The sequence below is a fragment of the Choloepus didactylus genome, chromosome 10 (genome assembly GCF_015220235.1).
Source record: "Choloepus didactylus isolate mChoDid1 chromosome 10, mChoDid1.pri, whole genome shotgun sequence".
NCBI lineage: Eukaryota > Metazoa > Chordata > Mammalia > Pilosa > Megalonychidae > Choloepus > Choloepus didactylus.
In genome coordinates this window covers 131,211,229-131,226,529 of record NC_051316.1, presented here as the reverse complement: position 1 = coordinate 131,226,529, position 15,301 = coordinate 131,211,229, and the positions used below count along the sequence as shown (strand labels likewise).

Sequence of the window (15,301 nt, the reverse complement as noted above, 5' to 3'; positions counted from 1 at the left end):
CGTGTAATCATGTCCTGCAGTATCTCGTGAGGGCAGCACTCTTCTCCCCATGGTGACATCTTCCAGCAGGGCAGGCTGGGTGGACAAGCACCCTCCCACCCGACCACGTCTTCTGGGGGGACTGCGCCCCTTTTATGGATCCATCAGCTCCTCTCTCAGGCAGAAAAGAACCACAAAAACGGCCTCTTTTCTTTGAGTAACAAAAGAGAGAAAAGGTCACAACAGCCGACAGGGCAGCTGGCCTTTGGTGGCCATCCCCCATGTCCTTGCTTCCCAGACTGACACTGGAGCCCTCCCATGCGGCGGCGATCGGCCCCCTGTCCCGCTGGAGCAGCCTGCCCCACATCAACATCACAGGGACACAGCAGCACACCCCCATGGGGGCCTCTGTGCTCATGGGACGCCCCAAACGCTCCAGGCAAGTGTCATCTTTAAGTCTATTTTAACTTTTAAGAACCATAATGCAAAACATCACAAGACTGCCCCTCCCCCGACCAGGCTCTGGCCTGACTCCCCTGGAGCTCCCCAATGCCCTCAGCCCCCGCTCTGCAGCACTCACATCACCAACACACAACACGCTCCATTAGTTCTCCTGATGCGGCCTGCCCACGCCCTCTGGGACGCCAACGTGCGAGGGCAGGGAGTGGGCAGAGGGGGCTTCCCAAGTGTCCCCCAGAGCCCAGAGCTCAGTGCACACTGCTGAGGGAGAGTCAAGGACCCCGGCCCCGTCCACCAGACTCACCCTGCCCTGGAGCAGCTGGCCACTGGGTCCCTTATCACCTCCTGGCACCTGCTGTCCCTGGGCCACGCCCAGGCTGCGACTTTCCCTCCACCTGAACTGTTCTTTCCCCAGCCCCCCTACATATCCATCCCTAACTCATGACCAGTCAAAAACCCCCCACCCCAAATGCCACCCACACCCTGCTCAGGGCCACACCAGCTCGTGGCTCCAAGGACAGCATTGCCCTGCCTCTTCCGCTGCCTCCCAAGCAGCTCCCCGGGGCAGGGCCCTCCCTGTGTACCCCCTACCCTCCATAAAGGGAGAGTCCGGTGGGGAGGGAGCAGCATCCACACAGGCCTCCCACCCAGACACACGGATGCCGAGACGGACGGACGACACATGCTGGATGGAACTGGCGCCCCTGGGATGTGCTTCGGCCCTCCAGGCCCAGGCCCTCCAAGCGGAAGCACAGTGCCAGGCCCAGCCCGGAGTCGGCACGGCCACAGCACGGCCGCCAGCAAGGGCGAGGGGCTGGAAGCACCTTCTCCCAGAGAAAACGCTTTGTCCCATCACACAACATTCCAATCGGTGCTCCAGCAGGAAACTGCAGGTATTCCTGACACAGCTACTCCTTGGGGTCCCCAGAGAAGTGACACTGAATTCATTTCCTTAAGAAGGGGTCCCTCTGGCTAAACACCTGCCCGCTGTGCACCCACAGTGCTCCCTGCCCCTGGCCTGACCGCAGGAGCAAGCAGGGGCATGGCTGGCCCACCCCAGTGGCAGCAGGCAGAGGATGTGGGGGGGCACAAGGCCCTGGAGTGGGGTGTTGGGGTGCGGCATGCAGGAAACACTCCCAGGCAGCCTGAAAATGAGGACATCTCAGGCAAAAGGCACATGAGCCGGTGGACAGAACCTCCGAGAACGCTGCGCCCTTGGAGCTGAAAGCCTGCAGGGGCCTGGGCTTTATTCCAGGGCCACAGGGAGCCACAGGTTGGGGGGAGGCAGTGGCAGCCGGGAGGTGCTGGGAGGGCCTCCAGGGGCCAGGGCGCCCGCTCACCTCTGGCCCCCCAAGGGCCACTGTGCGCCTGTTAAAACGCATCAAGTCACACTTGCTAAAGCCAGTCTCCACCGCTTAGAAAAAGCTTTAACAAAAACAATTCTGGGGCTTTTTTCGTTTAGAATCAAGCAAAGGCGAGATGGCCAGGTGTGAGTCATGCCTCAAGCGTCTCACGCTCCACCGGAAAGCAGCGACCCCCGGGCCCAAGGTGCACGGTCCTGGCAGACACTTGGCGCCCCGTGCCCGCTGGGGGGGCGGCTGCCCCTCCGCCTCGGGGCCGAGCTGGGAACGCCAGGCTCAGCCCCCCATCCACTCTCCATCAGCGGCCCTCGGAAACCGGGGGGCACGTGCCTCCCGCCGCCCCAGCTCCCCAACACCTGCAAGCAAACAAGCGCTCCCACAGCCCCTGCGGGCGCCGAGCACCCCGGGCTCAGGCAGACCCGGAGGCCAGGACGCCCGGCACGGCGGCCTCCCACGGGCAGCAGGGCCGGCCGGGGCGCTCCGAGCCGGGGCCCCTCAGTTACGCAAACTTCCGGGGAAACACCTGGAGGCGGGGGTGAGGGGCGACACGGCGGCGCGACGGGACAAGAGGGCGCCGGGGGCGCGGGGCGGGAACGGACCCGGGACCCCCCGACCCCGCCGACCCCGCCGCGCGGGCGTTCGCGAACTTTCCGGGGCGGCGCGCGCAGAGTTTCAGTTTCCGGCTGGCTCCCGAGAAACCCCCTCAGGCCGCGCGCGCGGCCCGGCCCTGCCCCCCGGCCCCGGCCCCGGCCCCGCTCCCCGGCCCCACTGCCCGACCCCGCCCCGGCCCCGCGCCCGGTCCCCGCACCGCCCGAGGCCGCGGCCCGCGCGACTCACCCCAACGGTCCCCGCGCGCCCGGAACTGAGCGCCCGCCGGGCCACCGCCCCCGCTGCCGAGGGCCCGCCCCCGCGCCCGCCTGACTGACAGTCGCCGCGACCCACCGCGAGCGCGCAGGGAGCCGCAGCGGGCGCCGATTGGTCGGGCCCGCCCTCACCGCGGGCCCGCCCCCCAGCCCGCCTGACGGACAGTCGCCGTGGCCCACCGCGAGCGCGCAGGGAGCCGCAGCGGGCGCCGATTGGTCAGACCCGCCCCCCGCCAGAGGCCCGCCCTCCTGACGGAGTATTTAAGCCGCTGACCGGCGTTTTCCTACCAGAGCGCCCAGTGGCGCTGGCAATGTGGGTTTTATGCTGCTGGATTTCGTGGGGGTGTCGGCGAGGCGGCGGACCCTCCGCGTGCTGGCGCTCGCCCCTCCTCACTCCCACGCGAGAACCTAGAAACCGGTCCCGTCCCACCTGGGCTTCCCGGACGTGGTCCCCGGCGCCCCTGGAGCTTGTGTGACCCGCCGGGACAAGAGGGGACGGCAGCGCGCAGCCTGCGCGCAGTATAGGAGGGCTCCGGCTTGGGTTACATTGGTGAGAGAAAGTACGAAAAATAAATAAAATTTCGCACACGGAGCTGTTCCTGTCGAGCAATGGCAGCGTCCTGGAGCCACGTGCTAGTGGGTGCACCAGACGCCGCTGAATTGTACACTATCACGTCGCATGCAGCGTGCATTCGACCACAATTTTGGAAAAGCAACGCGAAGTCTACGGCCAGGGAAACACGGAACACGTCCGCGGAGGCCGCTGTAGACGAGGCGGTGGTCTTGACCAGGAAAGGGGGCAAGTCTTTGCCACGCCTTCACCCTCACAGCTGTGACGGGAAGTGCAGTTTCTTCCTCTCCAGAGGAGGCCGGGAAGCAGAACGGCTATCTTGAGGGAACAGGGCGCCCCGCGCTGGGGAAGGGTCTGAGCTGTTATCTCAGTTTCTCCATGCATCCTGTGAGATGGGAGCTCTCACCCCCATTTTGCAGAAAGGGAAGCCGAGGTTCCGGGTGGGGCACTGTACGCCCAAGCTGCCGAACTCCAGGAGGACGGTCCCTGCTGACCACGGCCTGGCGTGGCGCCTGGGACCATTCCAGGCTCCAAGTGGGAATTCCCTAACTACACACCACGTGCCCGGGATACCGCAGACAGCCTTGCCTCCGATAGAACTCGGGCAGCGACTGCATCCAGTCGCTTCGTCCCAGCCTGAGTTCACCTAGAGCAGCCTGGGAGCATTTGGGGTCCCCACCGATAGGCTCTGGAGGGTCGGTCACTCGTGGGCAGCGTGAGGCTCCTTCTGGTGCTGCCTGTTTGGGCTGTGGCCACCCAGCCGCACGTGGCGCTTGTTAGAGAGCTGCAGCAGGGAGAGCGTGCCCTCCAGAGGGTCTCGGCCGGGCGAGGGCAGTGGGCCCCCCAGGAGGTCAGGCCTCACCTGTCCAGGAGCTGGGACCACTGAGGACCGTCTCTGCCCGGCCCCACACCCAGAGTGATTTCCTGGGCCAGGCTGTGCTATTGCCCCACCCGGAACCATCCCCGGGCCCATCCCAAAGGGTCTCAAATGCTCCCCTCGCAAAAATGCCTCAATTCGATTTAGACTTTCCTGTCTACTGAGGATTTTCACACACACATTTCAAAATTCTGACTGTTAGGATGGGCCAATGAGGATGTGGAGTTGAGGACACTGAAGGAGAGGCAGGCTGCGTGTGCCCACGAGCCCCCGACCAGGGAGTGGCAGACCCCTGGCCACCCCCAGAGCCTTCTTTCCATGGCTCACCCCAAAACTCCGTAGCTGGATCCTGCAGTTGGGGCCAGCAACCTGGGGTCTGACTGCCCCTCCCCAGCTAAAGGTTGTAGGGTGGTGCTCCCCAGTTTGTGGGCCCAAGAGAACTTTCCAGTGTGTCCAGACACGGGCCTCATGTCAAGGGAGTGGTGGGTGGTGGTCTCGGGTTCTGCCCAGTGGGCCACTAGGAGGGGCAGATGGACCCCAGCGGGGAGAAGCACGGACTCTCCGAGGGGGCAGGGGGTGGGGTGTGGGGCACCTCCAGGAGCCGTAGGTGAGAGGCCCCTGGGTGGGGGTCAGCAGAAGCAGGGAGGGGGGTCTAAAGCCCTTGAAGGGGCCTGCAAGGGACAGAGCCAGATGGCTGCCAGCCCCGAGCACTGAACGCGGTCGTTCCCACCCCTTCCCTGGCCTCCCCCGGTAGTGCTGACCCAGATGGGGGGCCTTTGGGGATGGCCTTGGGGCGTCAGGGACAGTCTCAGGGGTCAGGGACAAAGTCTGGGGTCAGGGATGGGCTCGGGAGTCAGGGACAACCTCAGGATGGGGATTTGGGACGTGGGTAACCAGATTGGGGGTTGGGAGAGGGAAGAAGTGTGGGGTAGGGGGACGCACCACCACATCCATTCCCAGCAGCAGCTCTCCTGGCAGCGCAGGTGGGAGGGGAGACGCCTCACCCTGAGCCCGGGCCGCGCCTTGGTCACCACCGAGTGTGACCCCGAGGGCAGGCGGAACCGACCCACCAGAGGAGTATGTGGGGTCTTTGCAGGCCCCACCTCCTGATGGTGTCCACCGGCCCCCTGCCCGCATGCCTCCTGGCAACGCTTTGACCATCTGGGGAGGACTCCCCGAAAGGCCATGGCCTCTGGCCAGCTGCCCAGACACAGCGGGCACCCCCAGGGCAGCGGCTCACCTCCGAGCTCCCCAGCCTCGACACAGTGGGGACCGCAGGGCTCTGCCTGCTGCGTCGGCCTGGGCCCTGGGGTGCCCGCAAGTTGCCTGCATGGGCCCCCTTGGCCCCACCAGCTGTACCCTGACCCAGCCACCCCTCTGTGCCCCTTTCCCAGCCTTGCTCACCTGTCGCACGATACCCGTCCTTTCCAAAGCCCCACCTCCCCTTCCATCCCTCAAACGGCACCCCCGCCCCTCTCACCTGTGGGCAGAGAGAAGCAGCCCCACAAAGGGGCAGCAGAATGTTCCAGAAGCATGTCTCTGTGGCCAGGTCTTGGGCCCAGGCAAGATCACTGCTGGTGCCCTAACCCCCTCCACCTCCACCTATCTGTTCCCTGGGGGATGGGTTAGGAAATTATTTTTATTTAAATCCTCTGATAAAGCAAAATTGTGCAGGAGACAGGTGGCAGTGAGGGGAAGCCTCCAAGGATATGTGGATGCCAAGGTCCCCAGCCCTGTGACTGGCAGTGCCTGGAGGGCACTGGACGATGGTGGCAGGTGCCAGGGGCTGTCCCTCGGGGTCCCTTGAGGATGGAGGGCACCAGCTCCTGCCACCGCCTGGCCACAGAGGCCCCGCTGGGGGGCTGGGTAAGGCACCAGCCTCTCCTTTCTCCTGGGGGACTGATCCCCAGGCCTGGTGATGTCAGCCCTAGGAGGGGCACACCCCATTGCCGGCTCAGAAAGGGGTGACACCCCAGCCGGGGACCCTCGCCCTGCTCACTGACTCAGAAAGGGCTGACACCCCCAGCCTGAGGCCCTCGCCCTGCTCGCTGGCTGGGAAAGGGCTGACGCATTCTGGGCTGCGGCGGCTCAGGGGATTCCCGTGCGGCTCCTTCCTGCCAAAAAGGAAGCAAAGCTGGGGCAGCCCCGGCAGCCCTGGCGGGAAGGGCCTGGCCTCGGAGCCCCGGGCCCCCACCCCCACCGGGCACACCCAGGAGCCCCCTGCGGGTCCCAAGCAGTCCTGGGAGTGGAGCCTGTCCTCGCCGTGCCCCTTCCAAGGAACCCCACGGGCCCACCTCACCCATCCTCTCCCCAGGTCAGGACCCCTGCGTGCAGCCCCATGTCCCCCGGCTCCGGGTGCCCAAGCAGCAGCTGCTGTCCTGGGCCAGGGCAGAGGCCGTAGTGGACGCAGCTGCCCCGTGGAGACGCCCCATCAGCTGGCGGAGAACCAGGGCTTGGGGGCACCACCGGCCCCCCTCTGCCTGAAGGCTTCCGGCAGCGAGCGGCTCAGTCCCCTGCCTGGCCTCCTTCATTTGCTTTCTTTCCTTTCTTGTGTCCACCTGGCTGTGCCCCTTGGGGCCCCACAGAGCCCAGCAGACACTGAATCCTCGTGATGTCTCAGCTTCTGTGAGGTGTGGTTGCTCCCCTCCAAGGGTCTCCCCCACCCCTGTGCTCACCCAGTCCTTGGGGACCATGGGGAGCAGCTCATAAAGGGGCCGGGGTGGGGGGCAGGAAGGTGGGCCTGGGGTGGGGCCCTGGGGGTGGCCTCAGCTCCAGCCCAGCTTCTGGGGTCCCCGGGGGTCAGGCCCTCCAGAAGCAGGTCCAGCCCTGCACATCCACTATTCACAGAAGGGGCTTATCCTCCTTCCACTTCCCAGGCCCTGGCAGCCACCCGGGCACTGCAGCTCTCACAGGAGACCGTCTCCCCTCTGGTCCTGTGGTCAGTGGACAGGTGCCCTTCCAGAAAGGCCACTTACCGGCTCTCGGCCAGAGCCCCCCTGCACACACCAGCCCAGAGGACTTTACCAAGGGCCACGCAAAGCTATCCCTGCAGCCCACCTCCCAGGGTGGCTCCGTTTCAGGGGCTGCTGTCACACCCTACCCCGGACAAGCTTCCCTGGGGTTCTGGAGGCCAGGGGTCTGAAACCCAGGTGTTGCGGGGCCAGGTTCCCTCTTGGAGGGGGTCCCGCCCTGCCCCCGACCTGGACTCTGCTGGGGTCTGGCCACCTGCACGTCCCTCAGCCGCAGCCTCCGTCACACGTCACACGTCACGCGTCCTGCTCTCTCTGTCTCCTACCTCCAGGGACCGACTTTCCTCCCCCTCTAAGGACAGCAGTGCGGGCTCATCTTAACGGATCCCATCTTCAAAACCCTGTTTCAAGTAAGGTCACATTCGAGGGGCCACGGCCTGGGGCTGGAACGTGGCTTTCTGGGGACCCAATTCAGCCGTAACACAGGTGCCCGCGGCCCCGGCCTCAGCGATGAGCAGGACGCTCACCCAGGCGTCCCAGAGCCGCTGCGGGCACCAGGGACGGCCCCTCGGGAGGCTGTGACCCGCAGCGCCCGGCCGAGAAAGCGAAAGAGGGACTGGGAGGGTTCGGGGAGCAGGGGAGGGAGCTTTTCGAATCTTTTTCCATCTTTTAAAACCACGTGACGACACCACTGCTTTAAGCAACAGGGGCAGCCTCAGAAACTCCGGGAAACAGGAAAGCGCAAAGAAGAATACGGGGGTCAGCCCCGATCTCCCCACCTGGAGACAGGCTCGGCCAGCCCCGGAGCTCCCCCCTCACTTGCAAACCTCACAAGTCACCTTCTTGTCCTATGACGCCCCACATCCGGGGCCAGAGGGCCTGGGTGACCACCCTGTGGCGGGCAACCCGAGGGCCCAGCTGGCCCCAGGCCCCTTCAGCTCTTCCGGGCCGGGAGGACGAGGGGCTGCACCGGGTGGTCCTAGCTCAGGTGGGTGCGCCTCCCGCCCCCCTGTCCCCGGGCAGCGAGTCCCTGGGGGTGGCCCCTCTGCCTGGGCACAGCTCCAGGCTCGTCGCCCCCTCCCCGGAGGGGGACTGGTTTACAGTGGCACATTCCAGCAGATGCTGCGTGGGGAACGGGTGGGGGGGAGAGGAGGGGAGCCCCGCGGGCCTGGTGGGGGGGGAGGGGAGGGGAGCCCCACGGGCCGCCGCCGGCTCCCCCCACCCCAGGGCTGGGCCCGAGGCCGCACGCACCACCTGTTGGCCGGGCTGGGCCTCGCGTCTGGAGGCGCTGAGCGGCCGGGGTGTCCCTCGTGGGCCCCCCCCCGTGGTGGCCCCCCACCTTCCAGCTCTAGCCAGCTGGACCAGGGACCCCAACAACCCAGCAGCAGCGGATAATGACCAGAGAAGAAATACAAGCAGTGAAAAGATTCTGTGATTGAACTTCACATGTAGAACCGTGGGGGTGAAGAAGAAAGAAAGAACAAGTAAGTTGTCTGAACAGACATTACACTACAAAGCAGGAAAAAGTGAAAAGTGATGGCAGACAACGTTGATTACATGATGCATTTCTTCAGAAAAGGGAGGGATGTGCACCAACATCTCGGTTTTTCTCAGGAATGAACAAATAACGTTAGGGTTAAGTTTCTGTCTTGGGTCATGGTGTCTGGCTGTTAGAATTGGCTTCTTGTCGTCCTGTTCGGTGGATAGTGTGGTGAGATTTGTCCACCTGTTTTTGCTAAGGACAGTTGATCAGAGAACACTTTTTATTCACTGTAATTTTGAAAATCTTCTTTCACATGAAGCAACAGGTACACTAGTCGGGAAAAGCCTCAGAGCTGGAATAAATGGGCAGAGATTCATGAAGTTTCACTTCACAAGAACTTCTAGAAACCGTGATGCCTGCACGTCTGCTGCTTCAGGCCCATTCCCGTGTGGCCTCCAGGTGTCTCTGCAGTTGAGACATTTGTAATTCCAGGAAAACTGCAGAAGGCCACGGAGAATCAGGGCCTCTCCATCCTCACGGCCGCCGCGCTGCTGTTGTGCGCTGCGTGAGTGCAGGGTGAGCGGGTCCACCAGCTCCCACACTCGCCGGGGGGCCGGAGCAGCTCCAAACTGTGGGCTCACCCTAAGCACAAAGAGTGCGGCTGATTCCCATGCAGAAGACAATGTTTGGGAAGTGTTTAAAATGTGCTGTAGTGCACAGACAGTGATTGCCCAAAACTCAACCCAACAAAAGATGTTTTCAAGCAGGGTGTTTTATCCCTGACATGGCCCGGGACTGATGGCGCCTCGTGGCAGCAGAGAGCAAAGCGCAGTGCAGCGCAGGGCATCAGAGGCCCCCTAGGCGTCCCCGCCACGGCTGCTCCCGCCCTGCCCTGGGCTGGCCCCACGCCAAGGGCCAAGGGCTGCTCATGGAAGAGACCTTCCTGTGGCCCGGCTGCCACCATCCTGTCCTGCCCCCATCTCTACACACAGGCACAACCGCACACACCTGCCCCCTTGTACACACAGGCACAATCACACACACCTGCCCCCACGTGTACACACAGGCACAACTGCACACGCCTGCCCCCATGTACCCACAGGCACAGCTGCACACGCCTGCCCCATGTACACATAGGCACGCCTGCACACACCTGCCCCCCCCATCTGTACACACAGGCAAAACCTCACACACCTGCTCCCATGTACACACAGGCACAGCTGCACACACCTGCTCCCAGCTGTACCCACAGGCACAACCGCACACACCTGCCCCCTTGTACACACAGGCACAACCACACACACCTGCCCCCACGTGTACTCACAGGCACAACTGCACACTGCTGCCCCATGTACACATAGGTACACCTGCACACACCTGCCCCCATCTGTACACACAGGCACAACTGCACACACCTGCCCCCTTGTACACACAGGCACAATCACACACACCTGCCCCCACGTGTACACACAGGCACAACTGCACACGCCTGCCCCCATGTACCCACAGGCACAGCTGCACACGCCTGCCCCATGTACACATAGGCACACCTGCACACACCTGCCCCCCCATCTGTACACACAGGCAAAACCTCACACACCTGCCCCCATGTACACACAGGCACAGCTGCACACACCTGCTCCCAGCTGTACCCACAGGCACAGCTGCACACACCTGCCCCCATCTGTACACACAGGCACAACCACACACACCTGCCCCCTTGTACACACAGGCACAATCACACACACCTGCCCCCATGTGTACACACAGGCACAGCTGCACACGCCTGCCCCATGTACACATAGGCACACCTGCACACACCTGCCCCCCCCCATCTGTACACACAGGCAAAACCTCACACACCTGCCCCCATGTACACACAGGCACAGCTGCACACACCTGCTCCCAGCTGTACCCACAGGTACAGCTGCACACACCTGCCCCCAGCTGTACCCATAGGCACAACCACACATGCCTGCCCCCTTCTGTATACATGTGCATAACCATACACACCTCACACCTGTACACACAGACACACTTGCACATGTCTGCTGACATCCGGACACAATACACACTTGCACACGCCTGCCGATATCCACCCATGTTTGTACACATATACTCCATCTTCCCTCCTGTGTGTAGGGCTGACCTGGTCCCACCAAGGCCACCTGTGGCAGGTGGAGCCCTGGACCCCAGAGGAACTATGTTCCTAAATTTAGTCCCATTCCTGAGGGTGCAAACCCTCTGTACATGGGACCATTCCAAGGTATGAGTTTTAGCTCAAGTGCAGCCGCTGAAGGAGGTGGGTCTTGACCCTGTAATTGGAGGCCTTGTGGAGAGAATCACGGGGCGCTGACGCTGGAGAGCAGGGCACCCCGAAGAGAAAGGAGAAGCCCTCGTCGTGTGAGGGAAAGCCAAGGAGCCCAAGGATGGCTGCCAGCAGGAGGAAGCCAGTAGATCCCTGGTGTTCAGCCAGCCCATTGCGCGGCATTTGTCACGGCCGGGAAGTGGGACCCAGCCCCCCCGAGGGCCCTGGACCGCAGTCCTTCTCTCGCTCCCCAGGGCCCCTCTCCCAAGCACCTTTCCTGCCGTAGCAGGACCACGCAGCAGCCACAGACATGCTTGTGTCTCCTCGTTCTCCCGCAGTCAGAATTCCCCACGGTCTCACCACCACCGTCAAATCCCCTCGAAAAGCCCCCAGGACCCCCACCCATGCTGCCCTGGTCAGTGTCACCAAATGGCCCCAACGCTGCAGCCACACATTGCAAGACACAAGGGACCCCTCCCCGGGGATGCAGCACCTGCCTTTGCCTGCTCCGGGGGCCCCTTCCACAGCTTTGCCAGCCCCCGGCCCCTCGCCCCTGCCCGTGTCTCCCGGGCTCCGGCTGTGGAGGGCGCGGGCTCCCCCCGTTGGCTCCTGTTCCCACCCTCGCTCCCAACTGACCTGCAGGCTCCCAGCCTCGGAACTCCTGAGTGCGCCCCCCACTCCCCTTCTCCCAGCCCCACAGCCACCCGCCCAGCGGCAGCCCCCCGACCTCCAATGGGTGTCTCGACGCAACTGGTCCCAACATCTCCACTCCCCCAGAACGGCCCCTTCCAGGCATCGGTGCTGACCACCGTCCTTCCGGGTGCTCAGGTGGGACACCTGGCAGGTGCCCCCCCACCCCCACCCCACCCCCGCACAGCCGCTCCAAACCCCGCCAGCTCGGCCTTCGGAACATGCGCGGACCCCACACCTCCCAGCATCGCCTCGGCCCGCTCCTGCCGAGCCTCCACCGCCACACGTAGGGGTCATTTTTTTCCTTTTTTTTTTAAATTCAGTTTTATTGAGATATACTCATATACCATACAGCCATCCACAGCGTACAGTCAACTGGTCACAGGACCATTATATAGTTCTGCATTCATCACCACAATCAATTTTTGAACACTTTCCTTATTTCAAAATAAAATAAGATGGTTTGATGGGTTGAGCCCTCTACCATAGGTTTTACCCTTGGGAAGACGGTTGCTGCAAAGGAGAGGCTAGGCCTCCCTATGGTTGTGCCTAAGAGCCTCCTCCCGAATGACTCTTTGTTGCTCAGATGTGGCCCTCTCTCTCTAGCTAAGCCAACTTGAAAGGTGAAATCACTGCCCTCCCCCCTACGTGGGATCAGACACCCAGGGAGTGAATCTCCCTGGCAACAGTGGAATATGACTCCCGGGGAGGAATGTAGACCCGGCATCGTGGGACTGGAGACCATCTTCTTGACCAAAAGGGGGATGTGAAAGGAAATGAAATAAGCTTCAGTGGCAGAGAGATTCCAAAAGGAGCCGAGAGGTCACTCTGGTGGGCACTCTTATGCACACTTTAGACAACCCTTTTTAGGTTCTAAAGAATTGGGGTAGCGGGTGGTGGATACCTGAAACTATCAAACTACAACCCAGAACCCATGAATCTTGAGGACAATTGTATAAAAATATAGCTTATGAGGGGTGACAATGGGATTGGGAAAGCCATAAGGACCACACTCCACTTTGTCTAGTTTATGGATGGATGAGTAGAAAAATAGGGGAAGGAAACAAACAAACAAACAGACAAAGGTACCCAGTGTTCTTTTTTACTTCAATTGCTCCTTTTCACTTTAATTATTATTCTTGTTATTTTTATGTGTGTGCTAATGAAGGTGTCAGGGATTGATTTAGGTGATGAATGTACAACTATGTAATGGTACTGTGAACAATCGACTGTATGATTTGTTTTGTATGACTGCGTGGTATGTGAATATATCTCAATAAAATGAAGATAAAAAAAAGAATAAATATAAAAGTAAAAAAGAACACCTAAAACATCCCATCCCCCCATCCCACCCTATTTTTTGTTTTTTTGTCCCCATTTTTATACTTATCTGTCCATACACTGAATAATGGGAGCGGGAGCCACAGTGTTTTCACAATCACACAGTAACACCATGTAAGCTACATAGTTATACAATTGTCTTCAAGAATAAAGGCTGCTGGGTTGCAATTCAATGGTTTCAGGTATTTCCCTTTAGCTACTCCCATACATTAAACCTAAAAAAGAATCTCTATATAATGCATAAGAATAATCTCAGGAATGACCTCTCGATTCCATTTGAGATCTCTCAGCCACTGAAACTTTATTTTGTTTCATTTCTCTTCCCCCTTTTTGGTCAAGAAGACTTTCTCCATCCCATGATGCTGGGGCCAGGCTCATCCCTGGGACTCATGTTCCTTATTGCCAGGGAGATTTGCACCCCTGGGAGTCAAGTCCCATATAGAGGGGGGGGCAGTGAGTTGACCTGCTGAGTTGGCTTAGGGAGACACGCCACATCTGAGCAATAAAGAGGTTCTCTGGCAGTGATTCTTAGGCACAATTACAAGTAGGTTCAGCCTCTCCTTTGCAGTAACAAGCTTCATAAGGGCAAGCCCCAAGGTCAAGGGCTCAGCCTTCTAAACTGGTAGCCCTCAATGCTTGTGAGAATATCAGGAATTCCCCAGGAGGGGAAGTTTAATATTTCCGCATTTTTCCCCAGTTCCTCAGGGATACCTGCAAATACATTTTTATTCTCTGCCTAAATTACTTTGGGATGAATTGGGATTTCATACTTACATGTACAAATTACTGGATCTCATCTCCTAGTCAAAGTTCCATGTAATTATGGTGTTTGAATAAACTGGCTGTACAAGTTAAATTACTTGGTGTACTACAGAAAATACAGATCCTGCACCAAAAAAAAAACCTCTCTTCCCTTGGTCTTACATAGGAGTTGAGGTTTTAAAACATAGTCAATATCATCCTTTACCCTTTGGCCTGCTTTGCCTTAGTCTTACCAGATCTGCTTCATTCATATGTCTAACTGAAGTCTGAGCTCTTTTCCAGCTTTTTAAACCGTTTTTGTATGGGGTAATGCTGACATTCATAGACTGGAACACCCCCCTCAGAGACCTTTAGCTTTGGTATATTGCCTTTGTTACATGTAATGGAAGCATATTACAATGTTACTGTTAACCATACACTTCAGTTTGCATTGATTATATTTTCCCCCAATACCATAGCTTTTTCAACACCTTGCAAGGTTGACATTCATTTATTCTTCCATATGTAAAAACATTTTTGTATTTGTACATTTAGTCACCATCACTGACCACTCTAAGTTTCATTAGGTTATACACTCCCAGTCTTTATCATCTATCTTTCCTTCTTGTGTCATACATGCCCCTAGCCCTCCTCTTTCAGCTTTACTCACAGACATCTTTGTTCAGTGTACTTACAATATTGTGCTACCATCATGCAGATTTGTGCATATCCATTTCTGCATCTATACAATCAATCCTGTTGAACATTCTACACTCTTTGAGCATCAAATGCCTGATCTCCACCCTCTTTCTATCTCCTGATAACCTGTGTTCCCACCTTTAACTCTCCAAGTTTTCTCATTAATATTAGTTCGTATCAGTGAGACCATACAGTATTTGTCCTTTTGTTTCTGGCTAACTTGGCTCAATATAACATCCTCAAGTTTCATCCATGTTATTATATGTTCCGTGACTTTATTCTGTCTTAGCTGCATAATATTCCATCATGTGTATATACCACAGTTTGTTTATCCACTCATCCACTGATGGACATTTGGGCTGTTTCCATCTCTTGGCAATCATGAATAATGCCACTATAAACATTGGTTTACAAATGTCTGTTCCTGTCTTGGCTTTCAGCTCCTCTGAGTATATACCTAGCAATGGAATAGCTAGGTCATACGGCAGTTCTGTACTTAGCTTCCTGAGGAGCCTCCACACTGTCTTCCAGAGTGCTTGCACCATTCTGCATTCCCACCAGCAATGAGTAAGTGTGCCTCTTTCTCCACATCCTCTCCAGCACTTGTCATTTTCTGTTTTTTGGGTAATGACCATTCTAGTAGGTGTGAGATGATATCTCATTGTGGTTTTGATTTGCATTTTCCTAATAGCCAATGAAATTGAGCATCTTTTCATATGTTTTTGAGCCATTTGTATTTCCTCTTCAGAAAAGTATCTATCCATGTCTTTTGCCCATTTTTTAATTGGGTTGTTTTTCTTTCTGTTGTTGAGCTGTAGGATCTCTTTATATATTCTGGATATTAAACCCTTATCTGATATGTGGTTTCCATTGGGTAGGCTGCCTTTTTACTTTTCTGACAAAGTCCTTTGATGTGCAAAAGTGTTTAATTTTGTGGAGATCCCATTTGTCTATTTGTTC

At 58.4% G+C, this 15,301-nt stretch overlaps 1 protein-coding gene across 1 annotated transcript in view; it reads right to left on the bottom strand.

Annotated features, from left to right (window-relative positions):
* Positions 1-2,688, bottom strand: part of TRAF2 (TNF receptor associated factor 2) — a 29,273-nt gene extending 26,585 nt beyond the window's left edge. The window contains exon 1 of the mRNA XM_037797443.1: positions 2,637-2,688. The gene's annotated coding sequence lies outside the window, so the exon portion shown is untranslated. The remainder of the gene's footprint in view (positions 1-2,636) is intronic.
* Between the last annotated feature and the right edge of the window lie 12,613 nt (positions 2,689-15,301).